Genomic DNA, 27,140 nt, shown 5'->3' on the forward strand with positions numbered 1-27,140 from the left:
GCGATGAGATATGTGAGAGAGAAAAGAAAAGGGAAAAAAATCCCAACAACACACACACACACAAATGGCCTGCAAGTGCAAATTAGGTGGGCTATGACTGTCGAAATCATGCAGTCAGCGCAATAACGTCCCAAGCAGTTGCGCTCTTTATGTTTCGACAATGACACTAACGAGCACATGGCGTCCGACGCCCACAGACACAACTGAAATTACGTGTCTTAATGTAACCGACCATTGCCTAACCCGCGCACTAACCGCGGCAGACAAGGGGTACCATTCTGAGCATGCCGTGCTATAGCGTGAAAGACCGGACACGATGTTGAAGTAAAGCACAGGTGAAATAGCGTCTTATTTCTTTCGCGCGTTACCTCAATCTTGTTCCGTGTCTCTAGCACTGCAAGCAGTTTTGTTCAGTCCATACCAGCTAACCCAACTTTCAGTCCCGCTAAATTACTCTGAGCCATGAAATGTCAAAACGACTCATCGTTCAATTTATTACCCTTAATCAAGGTCTTTTGCGTAGTTATAATACTAGCAGGCACTCAATCGCATCTGACCATTGCGAATGCGATGAGATCATTAAACACATGACATATCTCTAATCATGCGGCGATGTCCAGAAGCTCTCACAGCCCGCACGGTGGTATACCTAAGGGTCTCTTTAATTTAACGGTCTCAGATGTTAAGACCCTTAACTCATGATGAGTTTATATATATATATATATATATATATATATATATATATATATATATATACATATATATATAAGCGAACATTTGAAACTGAATCCACGGCTATAGAACATGATGATTTAAAGCGCTACTCTGCAGTTCATGAAGCCTTACGGGCCTCAGCCGCCAACGGATAACCCTCTGTGCTTCTCCTCGTGCGTCCGTGGTGATCCTCCTATCGCTTTGTTTTTTTTTTGTCTACCGCGCTAACACTTCTTTCTCAGGCGGGGGATAACAGAAATTGTGTGCGCCGTATTGACCACCTTTTCTAGCTTTCCTGTGTGTTCCATGTCTTTGTAATTAGGTGAAGTGATTCGAAATAGCTCCCGCTTCAGATTCACGCCTCTCAGTTGGTCCTCCCTTTGAATTCTAAAGAAGTGTTGCTCCCATCTTTTTTTTTTTTTAAGCGAATAGCTTTATGGTGGCGCATGGTCGGTGGCGGCCGGTGGTTGGTTGGTTGGTGTTAGTCAGGCTTTCACCGCCTATGCGAAGGCGCTGATGCTAAGAGCACGTGCTCTCGCGTAGTCGAGTTTTGGGGTGCGTTCTTCGCTCAACTTCAGCTAATCATCATCATCCTGATTACGCCCCCTGCAGAGCAAAGGCCTCTCCTATACTTCTCCAACTACCCCGGTCATGTACTGATTGTGGCCATGTTGTCCCTGCAAACTTCTTAATCTCATCCGCCCACCTAACTTTCTGCCGCCCTCTGCAACGCTTCCCTTCCCTTGGAATCCAGTCCGTAACCCTTAATGACAATCGGTTGTCTTCTCTCCGCATTACATGTCCTTCCCATGCCCCCCCCCCCATTTCTTTTTCTTGATTTCAACCAAGATATTGAATAAAGGGAAAAATAGACATCCACCCGTTCGTAGCAATTGCTACAAAGGAAACCCATACGGGTTCCTCGAAAGAAAAGCCTCATAGTTGAAGAAAAATTCGTCCTGGTCCGGGACTCGAACCTGGGACCACCGCGTTTCCGGGGCAGCCGCTCTACCATCTGAGCTAACCAGGCGGCTAGGAGATAGCAGGGCGAAGTTCTCACTTATTCTCTGAAGTTATTCTCAGAAGTTATTCATTACTTCTCTCCACCTTGAGGGTTTCCGCAGAACTACTACGTCAAACTCTTGCCTTTGCTTCGTGTTGTCGACGACAAATTCGACTTCGCCCTGCTATCTGCTAGCCGCCTGGTTAGCTCAGATGGTAGAGCGGCTGCCCCGTAAAGGCGGTGGTCCCAGGTTCGAGTCCCGGACCATGACATGACATGACAAGAACTTTATTTGAGTCCTGAGGGACTGAGACCTCGGGGAGCCAAACCGAAGGCTCCCGAAGATCAAGTCGGTGGCTCCGCCCACGATGGAACCGGGAGATCAAGTCTCGCGGCAATGTCGTGGGCCCTCTGGACAGCCTGGAGTTGAATGTTGAGATTGCTGCTCTTGAGAGAGTCCTGCCATTGTTCTTTCGTGATGGGCGGAGAGGCGTTAAGGGCTGCGCACAGCCAGAGCATGTGGTCAAAGGAGCATGAATCATGACCACATTTGGGGCAAGACTGTGAGTGTTCAGAATCTATCCTGTGAAGAGACCGAGGAGTGGGATATGTACGGGTTTGCAGGAGTCTTAGTGTGGTAGCCTGAGGTTTGTTCAATTTGGGGTGAGGGGGTGGAAATGTCCTTCTGCCTAGTCGAAAATGGGAAACAATTTCGTGGAATGTACTTAATGGATCTTTGTGGATGTTGACCTCATTCCAAGCCTGGCTACCCGCGACAGCGCGGTGCGTGAAATCGCGCGCTCTTCGGTATGCCTGCTCGTTAGGATTACATCCAAGCGGGTTAATTGAGCCATCTAGATGGGCTGGGAACCACGAGATTTGGTATCCTCCTTCGGTTCTCTCCCTAGTCCTTTGAAGCGCTTTGACCCCAATACTGTACGCCTGTTCAGATATGAGGGCGGACGAGAAGGATCTAACCGCTGTGCGCGAGTCCGAGAAGACGATAACGGGAACTTTTGAGTTGTGAAAAGCCAGAGCGATCGCCGCTTCCTCCGCCACATGGGCAAACTTAGTATAAACAGAGGCTGCATTGACCAGGTTGCCCCCCGCGTCTACCACCGAGACAGCGAACTTTTCCCCACTGTCATATCTGGCAGCATCGACAAAGAGGGCATCTAGCTTCTGCTGATTGATCTTTTTAAGGATGGACTTGGCTCTCGCGAATCTTCTTCCCTGGTTATGCACTGGGTGGATGTTTCGCGGGACGGGGTCAACCATGATGCGAGCTCTGGTTTCCCGGGTCAAGCTAACTTTGGTCGCCGGTTCATGTCTGGGTTGGATTGCTGCTTCTTCTAAAATCTTAATCCCTGGCTTAGTGGATGAAAGTCTCATTATCTGAGCCGCTGTGTGAGCTTCTATTAGCTCATCGATGGTGTTATGGAGTCCTAGCTCCAGCAGCTTCTCAGTGCTTGTGGACTGCAGAAAGCCGAGCACGCGCTTGAGGCCGGTTCTGATTAGGGAGTCGAGCTTGGCCTTTTCCGCTTTACCCCAATTAAGTAAGGTACGGCGCGATGTAGATGCCATGACTCAGGAAGAATGCCTGATAAGCTCTGAGCAAATTATCCTCTTTAAGACCGCCTCTTCGATTTGAGACGCGGGCCAGGACCAGGACGAAATTATGAGGCTTTTCTTTCGAGGAACCCGTATGGGTTTCCTTTGTAGCAATTGCTACGAACGGGTGGATGTCTGTTTTTCCCTTTATTCATTACTTCTCTCCACCTTGCGGATTTCCACAGAACTACTACGTCCAACTAAGATATTGACTCGCGTTTGTTCCCTCACCCAATCTGCTCTTTTCTTATCCCTTAACGTTACACCTATCATTCTTCTTTCCATAGCTGGTTGCGTCGTCCTCAATTTAAGTACAACCCTTTTCGTAAGCCTCCAGGTTTCTGCCCCGTACGTGAGTACTGGTAAGACACAGCTGTTATATACTTTTCTCTTGAGCGATAATGGCAACCTGCTGTTCATGATCTGAGAATGACTGCCAAACGCACCGCAGCCCATTCTTATTCTTCTGATTAATTCAGTCTCATGATCCCGATCCGCAGTCACTATCTGTCCTAAGTAGATGCATTCATGCATCTAAGTAGATGTATTGCAGCGAGCTGTTTCTTTAACGTCTCAGTAGCTGCAGTGCCAAGGACTGCAACTGGCCCCAGATAAGTGCGCTGCGATAGCGTTCACACGGAAGCTTATGTGTTGGTATCCAATTATGATCAATAGAAATGCCATCCTATATGTCACCCACCACAAATACCTTGGCGTTGACATTGACCGCGGTGTTTCATGGTCGAAACATGTGTCAATGTTAAAGAAAAATCGAGCAACACATGTATGCGCTATCACAGAATTTTTTTTTTATATTTCCCGTACTCCTGGATCATCTCGACGGCGGCGACGGTAAGCTTCTGCTTCGGCGGCACGCACCTCTGGATTCTGACGGCGACGGCGCTGGGCCTCTGCTCTGGCAGCTCGTTTAGCAGCAGCAGCAGCAGCAGCAGACGGAGGACTTCCATCGGTCGTCTCGCTCATGGCTCAGAAAGAAGTGGCAGATAATTTCGCAGTGGCAAACGGCAGCGGCAATTTCGGCTCGGGCGGTGCACATATACAGATCCGCCGCCACCGATCCGGCTCTCTGATTGCCACCGCACAGGGCGAACGGCAGCGGCAATTTCGGCTCGGGCGGTGCACATATACAGATCCGCCGCCACCGATCTGGCTCTCTGATTGCCACCGCACAGGGGTTGCATTGGAGGAGGAGCGAAGAAAGGAATTAAGTTCGAGCCGGCGCTTTGACAACCGGAGACTCGCAGGGGAAGGGGGGAGGGGGGCGGCGTGTACACCCAGCGGCAAACGATGGGGGCAGAAGCGCGCGCAGCAAGCGGACAACACGATAAAGGGAGGAGGGAAGAGATAGCAGCGACTGACTGATGCCGCTGACGCCGATACAGGGGGGGGGACCCTTTCCTCCTCTTTCTGCATGGCGGCGACGGTGTTCTATGCAGTCACGTTATCTTGACTCTCTAGCGGCGTCAGCGGCATCCAGCGGTATCAGTCGGTCGCTGCTAGCGCTGGGGGGATGAAAGGGGGGCGGAGCTGGTTACGAGGCCGACGACGACGCGAAACCCAGGAACGGACGCCAAAGAGCTGCGCTCTAAAAAATAACTGGGCTTGCTCAAGTTTTTCGCTTTCTGGCTGGTACGAAGTGGGGTCCATCTGAGCATTCGCTACTCCGGCTGTACCAGGCTCTCTACGTCGGTTACATTCAGTATATCCTGCCAGTTTATCAAGTTAAACCTCTCTCTCTCTCTTACCACTTCCAGTGCCTCGTTACCTATCGTAAACTGCTGTTCTCTTCCGAGACTGTTAAACATTACTTTAGTTTTCTGCAGATTAATTTTTAGACCCACCCTTCGGCTTTGCCTCTCCAGGTCAGTGAGCACGCATTGCAGTTTGTCCCCTGAGTTACTAAGCAAGGCAATATCATCAGCGAATCGCAAGTCACTAAGGTATTTTCCATTAACTTTTATCAGCAATTCTTCCCACTCCAAGACTCTGAATACTTCCTGTAAACACGCTGTGAATGGCATTGGGGAGATCGTATCTCCCCGCCTGATGCCTTTCTTTATTGGGATTTTGTTGCTTTCTTTATGGAGGACTATAAAACGCACGCCGCTGTGCTGTTGCGCGGGAGCTTTGATGCGTCTGTAGGTATGGGTACAGTGGTAGAGCGCTCGGTCTACACTATACCGCCACATATTTGCCGCTTAACGGCTGTCATCTCCACGGAATTACTCAATGAAATTAAACGACGAACGTTACCCAAATATCCTCACTGCAACACATTTACGCTGTCAAGCCCGGCGTCATTCCTTTAATAAAGCGAGAATCCTTCAGCTGTTCGATTACATTGACAATCATGGTCGATGGTCTCGGCACAATTTAATTCCGTGTACCGTTCCTTATCAATGCCCTGTTTCTTTTTTTTCTTTCTTCGAGAACTCCTGCCGCAACTCCAGCGGATACACTAAAGAAAATGTGCTCCTTATACTATAGCGTGCGAAGGATGCGTGCGACCCCGAGTGACACTTTGTCGATCGCCCGAATGCCTGCATTGTTTCTTATCGTAGTTCCCACCGTAGCTGACCTTGGAAATTTAACTTTTTACACCTCGTTCTTTTCTAAGTCAGCCAGGCGAAGCTCAAGACCTAGCTCCTTATTTACCGTATTTTGATGTCATTGATGCGTCTCTGAATTCGCTGCGTGGTTGAAATAAATACAAGGCGTGTATGTATGTATGTATGTATGTATGTATGTATGTATGTATGTATGTATGTATGTATGTATGTATGTATGTATGTATGTATGTATGTATGTATGTATGTATGTATGTATGTATGTATGTATGTATGTATGTATGTATGTATGTATGTATGTATGTATGTATGTATGTATGTATGTATGTATGTATGTAGTTTCTCATTGCTTTATCAATTAGTAAGTACAAGTAATATTCCCTGTGTTGTCCTTGGTGTCTTTGTTGGCTTCTTATGATATGATTAATAAACATCGGGCCTCTCGGTTTCCTCTCTTTTCGTTCATTACATTACGAGGGTTTCGAATCCGCCAACATTGATGCCTTCAGGTAGCATGTGGCGGATTTTCCACATCCGCCGGCAAGGTTTGTGAGTGGTGGCGCTGGCTAACACTACCAGGGTTCGTTATAGTAGTAAAAAACATAAATATCCCCAGAAAGTTGATGGGAAAACGGCACCGTGGTAGTTAATTTGGTAAGAGCATCGCGTGCGCAATGCGAAGGCGTGGATTCGTGTCCCACCTGCGGCTGGATGTTTTTTTATCCCCTTTATTTTCCACCAATTTGTGATTTCTTTAATTCAGTTTGTAAGTACAAGCAATTTTTCCTGTGTTGTCCTTTGTATCTTTGTTGGCTTCTTATGGCATGATTAATAAAAATCGGGCATCTCGGTTCCCTTTCTTCTCGTTCATTATATATACAACTTTCTCTCTTTAAGTCATTATTGTTTCCACCCACAGCTTGGAACACTAACGCGTTACTGTCAGCTAGTGGTTCACCTGTTCTTTTCTCGGCATCATACGCAACGAAGCAGTTGCGAAAGTTCTAGCTTAATTATGCTAAGCTCTCTTCACAAAAGAAAGACAGTGCAACGTTATCACGACGTTGCGATCAGTAAAGGCCTCAAAGCCTTTACCTCAAGCAGCCTCGCTTCTTTTTGCCTGCAGGTCAGGGACGAAGCCGTGGAGTCTCTCTTGGTAACCGCGCCGTGCCTCAAGGTGTTCTAGGTTTCTGCAAAAGTCTGTGAAAGAAGACGCTGTTGTAAGACTTCAAAACTTTAGGAGCCACGGGCGCCTGATTCTTTGTCTCCTCTCCTCAAACTCTTCAAGCTTATTCCTTCAAGCGTTGCATGTAATTAGGACGGCGCGCAGCCTTGTCGTTCCGGGCAACGAATCTCTCGAGCCAAGCGAAAGCAGCTTTGATGCTATTTCAGCAGGCAAGCTTTAGTTTTTCGTTCCATTGTTCAGGTGGCCACCTCCTGCGACATTTATGCGCAAACGAAAATTAAAGCTCGTGTTGGTCACATTGTATATACTTCTTGCCGCGTTGCACACTACTGAATTGTGAATCAAGCTGTTTTCTTTTGCCTTTGACCGAAGACATCCTACCGCACACATGAGCATTCGCGATAATGTGCGCCAGTTGCATGTGGATAAAGCAAAAGGCTTTGTTTCGTACATTAGGCGATGCACACTGCCTTCGATGCACCACGTCATTGGCACTTGCGCAAGCTGGCTACACGATAACGTTCGATTGATTGCACGGTGGTGCTATCTAGCAGAATGTTACGCATACACCCATAGTGCACCAAAAGCCGGTCGACTTCTTGTCACGATCAACAAAGTATTTGTGTTTATGAACGATCGTCATTAGCTTAACATACTGTTCGCGGCGCACTTTCGAATGAACGGTCGAGAGAGAGAGAGAGAGAGAGAGAGAGAGAGAGAGAGAGAGAGAGAGAGAGAGAGAGAGAGAGAGAGAGAGAGAGAGAGAGAGAGAGAGAGAGATTTTATAGGTGTTTGCTGCAGGTGGGGTTAGTCTTCAAGTCGGGGTAAGCCAGTGTGAATGTTTAAGTTGGGGCCAGCAATTGCTTCCCCTCAGCGTGCTTTCCTTTACTGAAAAACGTGTTACAATGTGTCCATCGGTTCAGTGTAGCGTGAAATACGAGAAGACGCGAGACCTTCTTTTTCACTATCCTGGCTCATTTGAAGTAGCTCTGTCTGCTTCCCAACGTATGCATGGGGAAACCGTCTTGTTCTTAAGTTGTGAAGATCCTTTCGACACTGAAACGCCGGCAGGACCAAATGAAATGCTCAGCTTCACCAATTTATTTGCGTTCTTTGCATAACACGAAAGAAGCTAGCTCGATCTTTCACCCAATATGTATCGTATAGGCCCGATCCTGTTCGTATTCTGCAAATGTACGAGCTTCATTATGATGTGCCTTCACTGCTCAGTGCGACAGCCAACGTGACCAAAAGTCCTACGAACTGCCACTCGATGTTTGCGCTCTAATATCACTCTCGTGGCGCACCTTCTGCAGTTGCTGACGCGAAGAATTCGAGATCACCATTCAGGGGATATCCTCTTGTGTTGATATTAACGGCAACAAAAGGGGGAATGCTCTTGCAACAGGAGCGCTTGTCAAGGTCACCAACAGTCAGAGCACCGATCAGAACCCAGTCTCCGAACGGGAGAGAGCGAAATATAAAAAAAGTCATTCTTTAATAAAAAGCATAAAACGATTTGCCTAGCGATTTGTCTCGCTATATAGCATGCCACTTCCCATAAAAAGGCGTGACGTATGATATTACACTTGCACAAGCAGCCTCTGTTGCTTTTTCGGAGCAACACAGCAGCCATACAGTTTCTGTAGCTTTCATTTTTTTAAGTAGTCGTGGCGCGTTTCGCAAACGTGTTTCTGGAGTTACGCCGCAGCACTGGGCGCTTCTGAGATGTGCCCCGGCATTTCAGATACGACGCACGTTTTCGTGGCTATGTTGCTGTTGTGAAATCGAGTCAAGAAAACTCCTGTGGCTCGCGCCGCTTCTTAGTGCAGACCGTCCAACGCATAGCCAACTTCGGCTGGTCACGTATCTGCGTACACTGTGGTAGCTTACCCGCTGTGGTGTTACACTGCTTAGTGCAAGAGGTCGTGGCGTCATTCTCGACCATGGCAGCCGCATTCGAATGGATACGGCGGTACACTGAGATTTGGACACTCCTTAAACGACTCCAGGGAACCAAAATTAACTGCCTAGTACTTTGGCCGACTTGGTGGATTTTGCACTAATGAAACTAGCGTCTAACAAAACAGGCTAAATGAAGGCGCAAACAAGCACAAGCTCGCACTGCGTTAACGTCAGTGAGCTCTGCTGCGATCGCATGTTCTTTCTTTCTTCATCTTGCTTTCTGCTACCTTTGTCATGATCCAGAATAATTCAAGGCCCTCGAGTATAGCATCCGGCATAGACAATGTATACCTTAAAGACAGTTAAATCAATCAATCAATAAAAAAATTCGTAGTGACGAATGCGAGCGATTGCTGTAAGTCGCGACTCTATTACAAGCGCTGTCATTAATGTTAACCGGCTTCACACCCTCTATAGTGAAGCCCTAGCACCAATATTTGAGGCTCGTGTGCTCTTTGCGGGGCTGCTGAAATACGTGAAAGACCAGGCGCATGGCACGCCCTTGCAAAGTTTCTGGTAACGTTGAACAAAGCTTTTCCGACAAGTGTTACTGGAACCCACCGAAGGTTTATTAAATGTATTCTTACCGTTTTCAAATTTCCTAAAAACTTTATCGATATCCTGTCGACTATTGGCCACCAATATCGAATAACAAATTTATTTGCAAACTTTCTTTAAGCGATGAATGAACATGCTTCAAACAGTAAAAGCAGGACATACAAACCATCGTAATAGTTCTTGAAAACCGTATGGCAAAATTCTGCGAACTTTTTATTCCTCCACTTAGAAAAATCCTAGTAACATTTTTTTTCAACTTTCTGTCGCTCACCCTAGAAACATCTTTGCAACTTTCCTGTACGTTTCAGAAACATCCTAGTGACATTTTCTGCTTTCTTCAAAATTTTGTCAAGTATTCTGTTACGGCTCTCATGTAACGTTGAACATAAGTGGCATATAAATGTATCTGTTAGCAAAGCACACCAATCTTTTCAAACACTGATATTTATTTTGCAACTTTTTCATGCATATCCTTAGAAGCCACAAGCAAGCAGTGACGATAATGCTTTCATCATGTCCCCGTGGTCATATTAGAATGCCTTGCTCTGAGCCTGAGAGAGAGGGAAATGCAGAAATACGTAGTTACAATAGCCTGTTGCATTGTGTCAGTACATGTATACGAAACAGCATGTAACCAGTCATGCAAAAGCATTTCAATCAATCAATCAATCAATCAATCAATCAATCAATCAATCAATCAATCAATCAATCAATCAATCAATCAATCAATCAACAAAGTAATCAACCAAGAAATCAAGGAATTAATGTTTTAATTAATTGTTTGATTCAAAAAGCCGTTCAGTAGAGTGGAGGTATAGTCTTAAGATGATGAAATCAAACAATAAATCAATCCAAAAAGCGGTCCAGAATAGCCAAGGCGTAGTTTAGAGATAACGGAATCAATAAATCAGTCGTTCAATCACTCATTCAATTGGTTGATCAATTCATCTACCACCACAGATCGTCCGATAGAGCGACGAAACAACATACCCATGGCTGTACTCCTGTTGCAAGCTGCCATCGTTAGCTAACGTAAGAAATAGCTGTGTTGCCCTTTGTGGGACCCTTAGTCCAGTGGTGTGTTTCTGACCTACGTGGCTGAAGAACCTACAAGACGAAGAGGCAAGTTACCACCGTTATCGATTAACAGTGTGCTCTAACGAACTGAGTGAAAAGGAGAGATACATGTTGATATATAAACCCAGGAATGAACCGCTGAAATTGTCTCTGTCAGAGGACGTGTGCTAACTTTGCCTTATGTTTCCTAGCCGTCACCTAGACGAGAAGATTCCCGGCGACAGATCCTTGGTAATTAGTTTTATGAAGTCTTTTTGACTTGCATGTTCTCTTTTTGCCTTTTTTCTAGGTAGGCGTCACTTCTTTACGTGTATTCACTCTTAGCTACATACTTTTTCAGAGAAGGATATTCCATCCCTTACGCTCGGAACACGAAAAAGACAAGACCTTGTGCAAACATGTTATCGCGTGCAGTACCCCCAAAGCGCCATTATTCTCGAACGATGTCATCGTGGGCTATACCCACGAATTACGCCCATTTAGTAAAAGCTTTACATGGTTTTTCTCCAGGGCCTTTTCCAGGGTAACCTCAAGGGTGAGGGGGGCCAGCACCCAGGGTTCCCCTGGATCTGCCAGTGAATATTTCAGTGCTTCAATTTATTGTGTTTCACTTTGTTGCATGGTCACATTAGGGTTTTCTGTCTGCCCATCAGCTGTTGATGTCATTCACCTTCTTTAACAATTTAGTTCGTCAACACGTCATTCCGCTGATGACATCGACTTCGCCATCAAGTGGGTCCCCTAACGCAAACGCTGCAGGCTTGTTTGTCCATCTCTCTGCCGGTGTCCAGCACACACACGGATGTCGCCATACTTTTTGCTTGCTCAGAAGCAGCGCGGCTAGCATAACGCGCCAGTTGTCACGCGACGGCTTTTAATAACGTGCATGGTTCAGTGACATTTAATAAGGCTTATTGAAAAGTTCAACGTGCCGGTGCCTCGCCAGACTCTTTTGGCAGTCGCTGTGTTGTTCTTGCCATCGGTGCGTAAAAAAAGATAGCGCGGGCCACGTTTCATGTTCCTGCTGGGGGGCGAATTAGGGCATCCGAATTTATCGGCATATAACCCAGAAGGATCGAAGAGTGGCGACCGAAATACGTGGTGTCCCTGCAATGCGGTCGGACTATGCAGTACTTTCGAAACTGTGGCCGTTCTCGTGAAAACAAAGAAAAAGGAAAGAAACTGGCAGCATTTGCCTGTTTTTGCGCGTCAGCCACGAATATTTGGTTCTCAGTTGTGTTCGCGAGTTTCGAGGAGAACGTACTGTCTCATTTTCAGTGACGTTGGCGATGAAGCGTTCATACACGGCCACAATCACGGGTATTTTATTTAACTCCAGACGCATGGCAGAGCTGGCAGGTTGGCAGCCATTCACTGTAATGAGCACGCAAGCAGACGAAAGATAAGGAGGGATAATACTGTGCGCGCTGCTTACAATGGAGCATCTAGCGTCGTGCCTCGAAAGGACTTCATTTCCTTGCAAACATACCAGGTGCTGGTTAAACGAAAATAGTACGCATTATCCTCCCTTATTCGACGGCAAGAACAAATAATAGTTAAGGCTGGTAAGGCTTCGATTTGCATTGTGATTCAACTGGGCAGAGCTAAACACGGTGTTATTGTTAGACAGTCTGTCCTGGCGTGCGAGCGCACTAACCCAAACTAGCTGAAAGGGTTTTAAAAAGTGAGCGAGAGATAAGGTAATTTAATTCACAGGAAAGCGTGTACTCAACGTCTGGCGAGTGACAGGACAACGCAAAGTTTGTACTCATGCTCGCCGCAAAAAAAAGAAAAAATGATTGCAAGCGCCACAGGGACGGAAGAAAGGCCGACGGTGCGAGAGCTTACTCACTAGTTCTTTACACGGATGTTACACAGAATGCACACAGTAGTGATGTACAGCCCAATGTGTAACAGAAAGAAAAGGTCGCGTGGAAGTTTAACATCGATAAACTAATAGTTCTGGAAACCCGACAGCTGTTCTTCAAGAAAGAAAACTCGACCTATCTTAACGAAATTGATGTCAGCTTAACACAGGAAAAGCACCACATGCGTTAGCCAGATATCAATTTATTGCTTGACCTGACGTCGGTTTTAACGTCACTGGTTTTAATGACACCTCTTGGCATGTCAGCAGCAATTGGTTATAAAAAGCCCAACCAGCATTTTCAGTTCAAATCACTCAAACTTACGAGTCGTTCACTCCAAGCCCTCATCCCCCAACTTTTTTTTCTTCTAGCGTTTCGACCGTGTTCTCTGCGCCACCTCCTTATTCATGTTTAGCCACGTTGGTATCCCGGGTGATGAGAAAGCAGATAAATGTGCATTAATGGCGGCTGATGAAAGTCTAACGGAAAGGAAGATACCGTTGAAGGACTGCATACGGGTTAATCGCGTGGCGGTCATCTCGAAGTGGCGAAAGGAATGGGACTCTAGAGTAACCAACGAACTTCAAATAATCACTCCCATACCCGAACAACGGAGGGCATGTTACCACTAGCAACGTTTTATGGAAGTATTCTGATATCCCGTTCGCATTGGGCAAACATACCTTACCTATGATTTAACGCGATTAGCATTCCTCGAAACTTCACCCAGTTTGCGGTCTCTGTCTGTCTTTTGGTGTTCAACCCCTTTCACGCCGACTTGGGTCCCTGGGTAGTCTATGATCTAATGGATGGAGCATCGGACTGCCGTGCTGAGTTCTACGCCAACCGTTGGGCCAAGTTGGACCATTGGGTATTGTAAGGATTGGAAGGTCAATCCCATCATTCGTAACCCGTTGTCAAGATTGGAGTCGGGCATGAATTAGATGGTAGCTGGCTCATGCCGTCGTCCAACTTATCCACGCTGAGGACGTTGTTGAAGGGAAGGACTGCTTCCCATCGAGAACGAGGAATAAGGGTTTGTTTACAGTACCTACATAAGGGCGTTGCAGTTCATCAGTCAAGCATGACTGCGAGAGAAAGTACACTGAGCAGCCGCACAACAGCGGGTTATAAACACTCGGTCCTCCCTCGGTCCCAAGGTGAGGGAAATGGCCGACCAGGCACCGTAGGCGAGCCGCCTCCTTGCGCGAGGGATTACGCACACACACTGACGTACAGGTTCACGGTCCTCAACCGACGTCAGACAGTCTTCGCAGAACTCGGGGCTTACGTCAGGAAAGGCGCATTTTATGCCCCGAGCTGACCCCCGCAGCGCGGCCGCCGGTTGTCCATTGTCTTGCGTCTTGAAAGGCGCGTGGGAAGAGGCCTCCGAAGACGTTCCCTCGGCAACTCCCCCGCTCATAGCAGATCGGGCCGGTGGTGGCGGGTTCCGTCACAAAGCCTGGTTTGTCGAACTCATCTCGGCAATCCCGTGACGCAGAGTGGCGGACGTTTCGCATTGTCCTGCGGACACAGTAGACTTAGTGACGCCGTGTGGCTAGAGGGTTGCGGTTGCGTTCCAGGAAAAGTTGACGCCGCTGTCGCAACTGGCTGGCAAAACTTGCACCTCAGAGGGCCGTTCTTAACAGCGCGTCCATGGCCCGGCAAATCTCGACTGTCCAGCGCCGACAACCGCTGGGCAGGAAGAGAACGGCTGGTGACCAGGGGTTGTTGCCTTGGCTCGCAGGGACCACTTGTGTAATGATGTCACTGCCCCAAAACATCCAACAAGGATAGGCAACTGCAAAACGAACCCCACAACACGGCTCTGCGCCGAGCTGCCGTACCTTGGATCTCACTTTCGACCCGCTAGGCTTCAAAGAAAACATACTGCAGAAACAAAAAATGCTGCATTTCGCTATGCCAATTTTTGAAGCAATTTTGTGCTGACAAATTAAGCAATCACGGAGGGAATCCTGCTAAATAAGAGGGGATCTTCCTGGCTTAACAAAATTAACAATAATAACGCGAAAATTTAGGCGGGACCCTTAAACGCAGAATTCAAATTAGCCTGCTCAAACCATCCACATTGCTATGCAACTTTCCCTTCTTATATCTAACGGAGAAGTCGTACTCTTGGAGAGTGAGACTCCATAGGAGCAAGCGGCCATTCTTGTGTGACATTTGACTGAGCCACGTCAGAGGGCAGTGGTCAGTATCGAAGATGAACCTCGCTCCGTACAAGTAACACGACAACTTCTGGGCGGCGCACACTAAACAAGCGCATTCCTTCTCTGAAGCGCTGTATGCTTCCTCTCTTACAGATAGTTTACGGCTGGCATATAGGATAGGATGCTCCTTGTTATCGTCGCCGACCTGACTAAGTACCACGCCCATACATCTGTCGCTTGCGTCGCATTGAACTATAAATTCCTTTGTGTAGTCTGGAGCGCGAAGCACAGGACGAGAAACCAATAGCGTTTTCAAACTTTGGAAAGCGTTCTCTTTGTCCTTATCCCAGTGTACGCTACTCGGTGCTCCCTTTCGGAGGGCGTCCGTTAATGGACTTGCCATTTGCGAGTAATTCGGAATGTACCGTTGATAGTACCCCACTTGTCCCCAAAATGAACGAAGGTCTGTTTTCGTGCGCGCCTGAGAAAATTCTTCAATCGTAGCTATTTTCAGCTCGGCCGGCCGTCTCGTGCCCTGGCCGACAATATGGCCCAGATAATTTACCTGCGAACAACGAAATCTACACTTTTCCGCTATCATCGTTAAGCCGGCTTCCCTCAACCGTGAGAACACCTGTTTGAGGTGTGATACGTGTTGTTCCCAGCTGTCCAAAAAAATTGCTACAGCATCAAGATATGGAAAGGCGAACTCCTGCAAGTCTTTTAAGACAATATCCATTAATTTAGAGAAGCTAAACGGCGCGTTCTTCAGCCCGAAGCTGAGTGCGAGAGAGCGAAAAGTGCCTACAGTTGAGATGAATGCGGCATAGCGGCTGGCACTTTCTGAAAGGGGAACTTGCCTGTACCCCCGCACGAGATCTATAGTTGAAATGTATTTAGCAGCGCTAACTCTTTCAGTTCGTTCCTCAATGTTGGGTATCGGGTACAGCTGATCCCCAGTGAAGGCATTTAACTTCCTGTAGTCAACACACGGACGAGGCTCCTTGTTAGGGGTTTCTACCAGTATTAGCGGTGACGTGTAGTCACTTTCAGCGGGCTCAGTAACTCCTAACTTTAGCATGCGCTGTATCTCTGCCTCCATAATCTCTCTCTGTCTTGGAGACACCCTGTAAGGCTTTGATCTTACGGGTTCGGTTGATGTCAGCTCTATTTCATGCGTTATTAGTTGGGCTCTACCTGGACGATCGCTGAATCTGTCGAGATATTCCCCTAACGCCCCTTTTAGCTCATCTAGCTGCTCGGGTCTAAGAGCGTGCGAGCTTACCGAATGTTTTACTATTTCTTCTAGGCTGATTTCAGAGTTGGAGGTCGCCTTATACTCCTTAAACTTGGTACTAGTGTCATTCTGCTCTTTGATGGTATAGTTAACGACTCCGCTCCGTTCTACATACGGCTTCATCAAATTGCAGTGATATATCCTCACCTCCTTCCTGAGACCGGGCATATTCAGAGCATAGTTAGTATCTGAAAGTTTGCGCAACACTTTGACGGGCCCTGTCCCAGTGAACTTCAATTTTGTTCTTTCTTGATGGTTTGAGGATAATTACCTGGTCTCTGGCGTTAAACGTACGAAGCCTCACATTCTTGTCGTAATAGAATTTGGCGTTCTTTTGAGCTACTCCCATGTTCTTTTCGACTAGTTCTTGTGTTGCGCTTAGCCATTACAGCAAATTTAGCAAGTATTCAACCACTGTTGGACTCTCTCCTCTTTCCTCCCACATCTCTCCTAACATTCTTAGTGGAGAACGGAGTGTCCTCCCATACACTAGTTCTGCTGGCGAGAACCCTGTAACCTCATGTGGAACCGTTCGCAAAGCAAACAAAGTTGCCGGCAAACAGTTCTCCTAGTCCTTTTTGTGCTTGTAACAGAGCGCACGCAAAACTCGTTTAAGTACTGAATGCCACCTCTCTACAATGTTTGACTGAGGGTGATAGACGGAACTGTGTATTAACTTTACCCCGCACTTTTGCAAGAAAGTGGAAGTCAGTGCGCTGGTGAATACTGAACCTTGATCCGCCTGAATTTCGGCTGGAAAGCGAACTCGTGCAAATACTGAGAAAAGCGCGTCTACTACTTCGGTGGAGCTGAGCTCTTTCAGAGGGATTGCTTCTGGAAACTTTGTAGCTGGACACAACATAGTAAACAAGTACCTGTAACCCGATTTTGTTTTTGGTAGCGGCCCTACCGTGTCTATCACAAGTCGTCTGAAAGTTTCTGTTATTAAGGGCACTACCTTTAGTGGAGCTTTCCATGTCTCTTCTGGTTTACCCGAGCGCTGGCAGGCGTCGCATGATCTTACAAAGTTTTCTACGTCTTTGAAACAGCCAGGCCAGTAGTATTCCATAAGCAATCTTTCCTTTGATTTGTTTATGCCTAAGTAGTCGGACCACCCATTTCCATGACAGAGACTCAGAAGGTCCTCCCTGTAATTAGTAGGTACGACTAACTGATCTAGAATCCTCCCCTTTCGATCTCTGTAGTGCAGATACAACAATCCTCCTCTCTCTTGTATCGTCACGTTACGCCTAGCAATGCCTTCTTTAGCTGTGTGGTATAATTTAGCTAAGCTGTCATCATAGATTTGCTCGGCTGCCAGTGACTCTCTGTCCACACGTAAGCGCTTATCATAGTTCTTTGAGGCCGGTGAGAGTAATGACCCTGTCTCGCTTGCGAGTACATCAGCGGGCTCTTCCTGCAGGGGTGAACTTTGACACCCTAGCGATGCGCTCTCATTGAGCTGGTCAGCTGGCAGGCTTTCCTCAACTGATTTTTCATCCCTCGAGCCTAGCTCGGTATCGGTTATTGAAGTTATCCCTTTTTCTGCTTCAGCTGGAGCGGCTTGCGCATGATCAGCTGAAAGCGACGCGATTTTATGAGCTTGGCCTCGCGTCAATGCCTGTACTACGCCCTCTCCCAGTTTAAGCCCTTTTTCACGCAGTAACTGATTCGAACGATCCGAAAAAATGTAAGCGTACTGCAGTGACAAAAATTTCGAAACTGCAGCCTCGGTCACTAGCTCCCCGAATGGTCCACTGATTTTGACTTTGGCCATGGGCAGACACACGCTGTGTTCTTCTACAACCTGTTTGATCCATGCTAATTCTTTTCATCTACCGTCTCGTAAGACGGATGGACAATGTCCATCGTGGCGGCACTGTCTCTTAGCACCCGGCATGGTTTGCCATTAACTTGCAGGTCGTGAAGATATGGGCTTAAAAGTTCCATATTCTCGTTTTTTTCATCTACCTAGGAAAAAACTACGTTAAGCTTTCCGCAGTTTACAGCTATATGTGCCAGTTTTTGGCATTTATAGCAGCGGATTGGTCTGAAAGATTCGAATTCTCTTTTCTGCTCTTTTGGTATTGTTTCCCCGTTTGATTTCTCCTCGTTCTTTTCTGAGGGCTTTTCCTGCACCTCTACAGGCTCCAGTCGTCTAGTCTGCGAACCTTTTTTGAACGGAAATGGTTTCCGCGGTCCATTTCGACTGTCCCAATTTCCGTCCTCGACGTTCAACTTTCTACGCGCTGCGTACTCTTCGGCTAATCCAGCCGCCGTTTCCGCAGTGTTTACATTTCCTCTGTCTTGCACCTACAGCTTCACAGATGGTGGGATGCTTTTGTAAAACTGCTATAGACACATGCATTCAATGATCCTGTCTCTGCTCTCGTACGCTTCCGCGCTTTTCAGCCACTCGACTAGGTTTGCCTTTAAGTTATATGCAAACTCCGGATACCCCTCGCTATCTCTCTTGGCTGTGCTCCTAAACCTTTGCCGAAAAGCTTCGGCTGAAAGGCGGTATTTCTTCAGAAGACTAGCCTTAACTTTCGTATAATCATACGCATCCTGTGCACTGAGTCTGGCGATTACTTCCGCCGCCTCACACGGCAACATAGACAGCAACCGCTGTGGCCATGTACTCGGACCGAAGTTCATTTTCTCGCAAGTCCTTTCAAAATTGCTTAGGAACAAGCCTATGTCGGTCTCGACCTCAAATGGCTTTAATAGCCTGTCCATGCTGTATGATTCTGCCTCACTTGATCGCCCCAGAGCCCCTTTACTTCCTTGAGACAACTACAAACGTTTACTTTCAAGTTGCAGTTGCATTTTTCTTAACTCGCGTTCCTCTCTCTTTTGTCCCGTTCTTCTCTTTCTTTCAGAAATTCCAACCCCTTTTTCAATTTATTCCTCACTGGCCAGTTCGGAAATTAGCTTCAATAATTCCGATTTTAGCATTTCCTTGTGTACATCTAGGCCCAGTTCCTCACCAACAATCAACGATTCGTCTCTCAGCAGTCTCTTGAGCTCCATGATTACTGCTTTACTGCCTTGGTCCTGCTCGCTAAATCTACCTAGGAAAACACAACCTAGCTAATAATCAACAATCTAGCTTCCCTGCAGTTCTAAACAGAACAACCACAACATGAAGCCTAGAGAGTCAAAGCAAGAACCAAGTACTCACCGCAGACACAGTACCTCGTCGCAAAGTCCGTCTTACCGCTGTCAGCCAGTTCTCAGGATTGGGAGGTCAATCGCATCGCTCGTAACCCGTTGTCAAGATTGGAGTCGAGCATGAATTAGATGGTAGCTGGCCCATGCCGTCGTCCAACTTATCCACGCTGAGGACGTTGTTGAAGGGAAGGACTGCTTCCCATCGGGAACGAGGAATAAGGGTTTATTTACAGTATCTAGATAAGGATGTTGCAGTTCATCAGTCTAGCATGACTGCGAGAGAAAGTACACTGAGCAGCCCCACAACAGCGGTTTATAAACACAGCGGTTTATAAACACACATACACACTTCCGCACAGGTTCACGGTCCTCAACCGACGTGACATGGTCTTCGCAGAACTCGAGGCTTACGTCAGGAAAGGCGCATTTTATTCCCCGAGCTGACTCCCGCAACGCGGCCGCCGGTTGTCCATTGTCTTGCGTCTTGAGAGGCACGTGGGAAGGGGCCTCCGAAGATGTTCTCTCGGCAACTCCCCCGTTCATAGCAGATCGGGTAGGCGGTGGCGGGTTCCGTCACAAAGCCTGGTTCGTCGAACTCATCTAGGCAATTTCGCGACGCATAGTGGCGGACGTGTCGCATTGTCCTGCGGACACAGTAGACTTAGTGACGCCGCGTGGCCTGAGGATTGCGGTGGCGTTCCAGGAAATGGAAATGTTGACGCCGATGTCGCAACTGGCTGGCAAAACTTGCACCTCAGCGGGTCGTTCTTAACAGTATATAACACTGGGCATGTGACCTTCTTCGATGGACCTATCTGACGCCAACTTGGGTCACTGGGTATGTGCCACCGAGTATGTGCCGCTATGCAATGACGAACCTTCACACTCACTGGTGCTGGGCGGAATCTAATCGGCGTCATATACGTTCAAACATGCGCTAAGCGCGGATTTTGCGGCGGCGGCGCTAGATGGCGCAGCGTGTCCAGAGGGAAGCGCGATAGAGGAGCCCGGCTACAAGTACACGCCTCGTACATGACCCGTTTTGACGATGGCAGCACGTTGTGTCACCATATTGCTGCAATGCTAATCGCATTAACCTCGAGAGTCATCCTGAGATTGTTTTGTGGGGAAATAAAGAAAACCCTGCATGCAGTCGATGCCAGTGACGTCTTGCATGTGCGGAGGTTAGAAAAATTATGGTGCCCGCTTTTTGTGCAGTACACCAGGAACGCGCCGTGCTAGGAGTCCCGGACAGGGGCCTTAGTTCCCATGAGACTAAGAAATGTTATTTGTCTCCTATTTTTCTCCTACCGTGAGCTGCACCTTAATGATGTGCCTGACAGTGTAGGAGAAAAGACAGAAATACTTGTCTTCATCGCCACTTCCTCCCTCTGATCTTAACAGAAAACACACTTGTATCTCCTGACGATGTTTTTGAGCTTTTAGAGGCATCACATTTTTTAAATAAAACGTCAAATAGTGATTTCCGTTTCTTCAAAAACTTCTGTCCAAACTGTGTTATTCTACCTAGTGAGAGGCTTATAGCGCGTGAAAAGACAAGGACGAAAGGAAGACGTGACACACACAAGCTCCTGTGTGTGTCACGTCTTCCTTTCGTCCTTGTCTTTTCACGCGCTATAAGCCTCACGATGTCTTACCAACAAGCCCAAATCACTGTTCTACCTAGTGGTTGGCGCATCCACGCCTAAGTTGCCTTTGCACCATGAAACCCTAAACAACTAATCAACTCATTTATCTTGCGAGTTCAGCATGCCACGAGGCCTCCGTAGGCGAGTACGAGCGTATATTCACCGCATCATGAACAACGTGGCTTACACTAACTGCTTTAAATGCAAACTTCGGTTGTTCGACTCCCAATGTGTTCAGTATGCAATGTTCATGAGGACTTGCAGCGTATTCTAAGTGACTACAGTCGTTATACATTGGACAGACAATCTCTGAAAGCTGCGTTGCATTTGTACCGCGACTCGTGCTCGAAACGGGGGTACGTTCTTTGCTCGTGGAGAAACATTGCTGGCAGCGAAAGCTCTTGCGATGTTTTTGAGAACTACGTGCCTGTAGAACGACTGAAAGTTCACCAAGTTAGTATGAATTTCGTGCAAGGACCCCACTGGTGTTCCGTAAAGTATACTAAAGAGTCCGCAGAATGCCATATGAGCGTGGATTACCCTATATGAAGTTCCTTTTAGCTGCAGTCGCTGTTATGTATGGGGCAGAATAATTTGCATCAATCAGAGAATAACTTAGCATAAACGATCCTTGACCGGTGGGATACCATCTAACTGCCTAACCTTCCTTAAGATTGTCGCGATTGCAAGGGTACTCGAAAATTTGCATATGTACGTTATATTTCTTTTCAGACGTAACGAAGTCGTGCGCCTTATGGTCGAGGTATGTTGTCTCAATAATAGCGGTAGCACGTGCATAAGTCAACCCTCGATTATTTCGCATAAAGACGAATTGCCATGAATAAACAGTTTGTCTGTCGCGAGTGCCCACTCGTGTCCATTATTTACAGGTTGGCGCTGTCTTCCCTTGAGCATGCGCATAAAGTTTTGCACCTGCCGCCTTTTCCACCCCTGTGCGAGCTTTCATTTGATAGTCGGCATCTGTGTTGTCCTTTCGTTTCTACTTGTGTCCTTGTTAACACCTCAGCCTTTCTGCTAGGTGCCTTAACAAGACTTTCTGTACAGGTTGAGTGTGTGTGCATGCCTGTAGATGCGTGCGTTCATATGATCCCTGCGTATACTATATTTTTCGCCCAACACCTGCAGTAGTATGCCACGCGGTCTGCGCTGCACCCGGAAGAAGAACCAGGGTCCGTATGTACAAATATTTTCTTATACCTGATGTAGAGGTTGCTCATTGACCATCGATCGGGCGCCCGCCGTTGATGATGGTGGTCCGCGCGATAACAAGATGTTTGCTGAGGCGACTGGGGTCACTCGCGAATGGCATTACGTACGAGAAGTTTGGAAGTACGGGCAACCCATGTACATTAAGAACACCTTTTAAACAAGTTATTGAACTTCACAGAGCACTCTACATTAGACACCTTAGAAGAAGAGTCGTAGAAGGGAGGCTTTTGTATTCAATTGCACCCGCTTTTTTGTCTCGAATAAATCACTTAATGCTCAAACTTCCTGTCTTGGTACCTGCCTGCGCAAAAAAAAATTAAAAAAAAAATAGCCCAGGTCAGTTGAAAAGCTCCGCAATGCTAGGACGTCACAGTTTGCAGAGCGCCAAAATTTGACCTAAAAAAGGTAGCCACGATATTTTCTCTAATGAGTACTAGAATGTCAGATGGTGCTCATAAGTTCTTAGTAAGATTAGTTACGGTCGAGTTAGCAGTTTTATAACGACGAAGCAGCGATTTCTACAAAAATCTTGAAGGCCTTATAAAACCCTCAAATTCACAGTGTTCGAAGAGTGGATGGATGTCGCTAGAGCCAACGTTTCTCAGTGTTCCGTATAGGGGGCACTGCGTCATTCCGCTCGTGACATAAGTTGCAATAGAAGCGTTTGCCACCGAGCCTATTTGAAGGTAACAGGAGGAACCTTCAAAACAAGTCATCGAGAATTGAAAGCATGCAGCCTTTAACACAGCAACTGCCTTCTCAGTCTAAATAATGATTTACACAGAAACCTATATGAAAAAATAAACAAATGATGTAAGGAGATTTCAAACTTAAAGGTCATTTCAAATGCTATGCTGTAGTCGCGTTGGGCAGATAGGGGCTTGGACGTTGTCCTACTCAACGATAGAAACAAATAAATGTCACTATTTTACACACAACAAACAAAAATGAGCATGTCGACCATGTTGTCTTGTATGTGTCTTTCTTTGCTCTGTGTGCGTCTTATTTGCGGCCAATGTGTATTTCAGCAAATCCCAACTAAGCCAAGAAGCCGTTCTCTTAAAAAAGTGAACCTGCTGCACCAACATTATCTGAGCCAAACTATTTTTACTAAGTGGTCTTCAAATGGTAGTCCAGACTGTGAAAAAATGCTGCTGTCGCAGTGAATGAGTTCGTAGCAATAGACGAAGTCCGTTGTCTTTTCTCCTTCCTCTTTCAGATGGAGATGGGGACAATCTAGTTAAAGCGAAAGCATGTTTCTTTTCATTAACCCTTCTTGTTACTAAGTTTCGCTAGCCTTTTGGTTATTACTAGTAATAATTATGGTTTCGAGAATCTCGAGACATATGTGGGATGGAACTCTTACGGCTTCCTTTTATTCGGGACGCACATGATGTGTTTTCTAGAAGCATCGTCCACGATTGTTGGGTGCCTCGATGAGCGAGGACAGCCGCGTCGTCTGCACAGTGACCGCCATTTTCTTCCATCGGTTGGTTGCGGGCCACGAATCGATATAAGGTTGCTGCTGCTCGCTGCGTGTGGTTGCATTGCATGTCATGTTTGATATTCTTTCCTTTTCGTTGCATGCACAAAAAAAGTGAATGTGAACATTCAGTGGCGCATCCATTTCTTCGAGACGACTTTTGTTCTCGCATATTTTTTTTTTGTGTGTGTGTGTGTGTGTGTGCGTTAAGTTGTGACTACCAAGTTTTGTGGTTTTTCCAGATTTACATCCCCCTACGACAATGCCTCAGGGCGAACGAAGGTAAGCAAATGAATAAATAAATTAGCGACATTATTGTGAGCATCATTCTTTTCTAAGACGGGTGACAACGACGACGACCGACAACAGTCGTAAAACTCACTCGCCGTCGTCGTCGCACCGTTCCCACAACACCGTCCTAACCGCTGCTGTTGCAGGCAGCAACAAGGTCGGTATTGCATGTCCACAGACCAGTCGGATAAATACGGACGTAGCGGGAAAGTTGGTGCAGCAGCCGAATGACGAAAATAACTGCCGCGGATGTACGCATGTGCAGCGTTCTGACGTACAACGTCACTATTACGGTTTGACGGGTACTTGTGAATAAGTTAAAAAAGAAAGATATGACGGCTAGCTGTGTGACTCGTATATCAGGAATAAAACCATAAAAAGCTGATGCGCAACAAGGTGCAGTTATTAAACGATTTTATGTACAAATACATCATAAACAAGACGATTATAAACAGCATATTTCTGTGCAGGCACAATTCAACTTGCCGTTACTATGTCTAAATTTCTCACTGTTTATGTGCATATCTACAACAAAGTTCGTACTAGTTGGAGTGTCTATAAGAAATTTGAACGCCAGCACGAGTTTTGCGTCTGTGACCGCTGATGAAAGCGAATGCGCAGCCGCAGCCTTTTGTGAGTGGCTATCAGCGGCTTGCTCATTGCTTCCTTGTTCCTTGTGGACATTGCTGCATGCGACGTCCGCTGCATGGAAAAGAACACCGAACATTTATTGTGCCATTGTCACCGACTTCAGACAGAAAAACAAATATTATCTATCGCATGGCGACGATTGTACAGTCGGCCGTTGGCTGTGCAGGTGCTAGTTGAAGGCCGTCCCCGTCGCTCGTCGGCCCACAAAGCTGTGAAGGCACATTTGTCTTTCTTGAGGGCGACCGGGCTATGTGAACGCATTTGACTCGCTCAGGCCCTCCGCGTGCGTGCGCGAGCACACCGCGGCTTCCTCCCCCTCCGCTTCCTCTCTCTATATTTTCTTTGTGTTCCCTCTTTCCCGACCCCAGAGTAGGGTAGCAATCCAGACACATTTCTGGTTAACATCCCTTCCTTCACTCTTCACTTCCTCCTCATCCTCCCTTCTCCTTGCTGTCTACGCACGTGTACAGGGGCGGTTGGTCTACTTTCTCAAGGTAATAATAATAATAATAATAATAATAATAATAATAATAATAATAATAATAATAATAATAATAATAATAATAATAATAATAATAATAATAATAATAATAATAATAATGTTGATTTCCCATCAAGAAAGATGGAGGAGGCTGCAGGTAAAAGCTGCACGAACAAACGGCAGCTTGACAGGGGCCCGCAGCCCTCTCTACAAGGCGGCAGTAAAAAGGTTACAGGAAAGGACACCGAAAACATACATAGGCGCCGAAATAGACACTAGGAATGAGCACAAAAATTATGCAATGAGAAAGACTGAATGTCTTATACATAGTGTTGCCATATTGCAGCATTACTTATCTTTAAAATATCAGTGGTGCTTTTGTTGTAATTATTCAGGAGAGTGGGCAGGGTAAAGGACAGTTTTTCTGTGGAGTAGTTAGCCCGAGGGGTTATAGCATTCCATTTTCCTTTGTGACGGGTAACGTGTACGCAAATGTTCTGATAAATGTGATGTTAAGTGGCGTAGAAACGTTCTATTTTCAAATACTTCGCGTTTGAAGACTAGTGTTAGCCTATAGTCATAAATATTTTTTTACTGGTATAATGTTTGTTTCTTGAAAAAAATACTGTGTGTATGGCTGTTATATGGTAAGTCATAAAGCAGTCTGACAAATTTTTTCTGGAGGACGAAATGTATCTGTAAGTTAGTTTGAGTAGTTGTGCTCCACACCAATAAACAGTAATTTAGATGAGAGTAAAAAAGCGAATTATAAATAAGAAGTTTGACCTTGAATGGCAGATGTGTTCTTAGGCGAGATAAGACGCCAACTAGACGAGTTAACTTTGTCAAAACAGTGTCAGTGTGGTTATCCCATAGCATATTATTGGAAAAAGTTACGCCATGGATTTTAATGTGATTAGTTATTTCTAGTGGTTCGCCCCCATACGTTAAGTTTATTGGAGCGTTGAACTGCTTCGATTTCGGCCTAAATATAACAGCTTTTGTTTTATTAACATTTATTTTCAGCTGGTTTGCTATTGACCATTTTTTCAGGTTTATAAGGAGGGAGTTTGCTGCACTTATCAGTTTTCTACAATCGAGAGCTGTTATAAAAATACTGGCGTCATCCGCATATAAAATATATTTTGGTTTTGTACAGATATTTGTAAGGTCTTTGATGTAAATATTAAGCAGTGGACCCAGAATGCTCCCTTGGGGAACACCTCTTATAATAGATTTTAAGTCAGGTTGATATGATTCAATTTTTACAAAGTGTTGCCGGTGACTAAGGTATGACTGAATTAGTTGCAGGAAATGTCCGCGGATTCCATATATTTCAACCTTTTAAGTAGTGTACAGTGATGAATACAGTCAAAGAATTTAGAGAAATCCACATAAATACCCAGTACTAACATTTTCAAAATGTGATAAAATAAATTCTTTCTGTTCAAGTAACGTCATTTCCGTAGATTTGTTTTTGCTGAATCCAAACTGTGTAGGTGAGATTAAACTGTGTTTATCAAGGAAGCTGGACATTCGAATATGGATAACTTTTTCTAATCCCTTAGAGAATATGGGTAGCACAGAAATTGGTCGATAATTACCCATGTCATTCGCATCGCCCTTTTTGAACAGTACAGTCACTTTTGAAATTTGCATTCTTTTCGGAAATGAGGCGCTCGACAAGCAGATGTTAAAAATGTAAGTTATATAGGGACACAGAATGTCAAGAACATATTTAATTGGACGAATTTGCGTAAGTTCTGTGTCACAGCTTGGGCTATTCTTAAGAGAGGAAAAAAATTGACATCACCTCGGATCCGGTTACTGGACTGAGAAAAGCGCTATATTGGTTGTGAGCAGGCATGAAGTCGATGAACTCATTAAGTACTTCACAATCAGAATACTGAAGGAAGTGATCAATAAAGGAATTGCCAAGGGCATTGCCGCTTACTTCCCTGCCATCCAATGACAATTTCCAGATACCTGGTGTCGGTTTTCTAGGCCTCATAGAGGTATTTATATTTTTCCACAGTTGATCACTTCTGTATAAACAACTCTCGAATTCAGAGCAAAGGTAACGAGATCTGCTCGTTTTAATCTCTTTGTTTAGCTTATTTCGATATGTTTTATATTTATTGAG

Source organism: Dermacentor variabilis, chromosome 2 (assembly GCF_050947875.1).
Source record: "Dermacentor variabilis isolate Ectoservices chromosome 2, ASM5094787v1, whole genome shotgun sequence".
NCBI lineage: Eukaryota > Metazoa > Arthropoda > Arachnida > Ixodida > Ixodidae > Dermacentor > Dermacentor variabilis.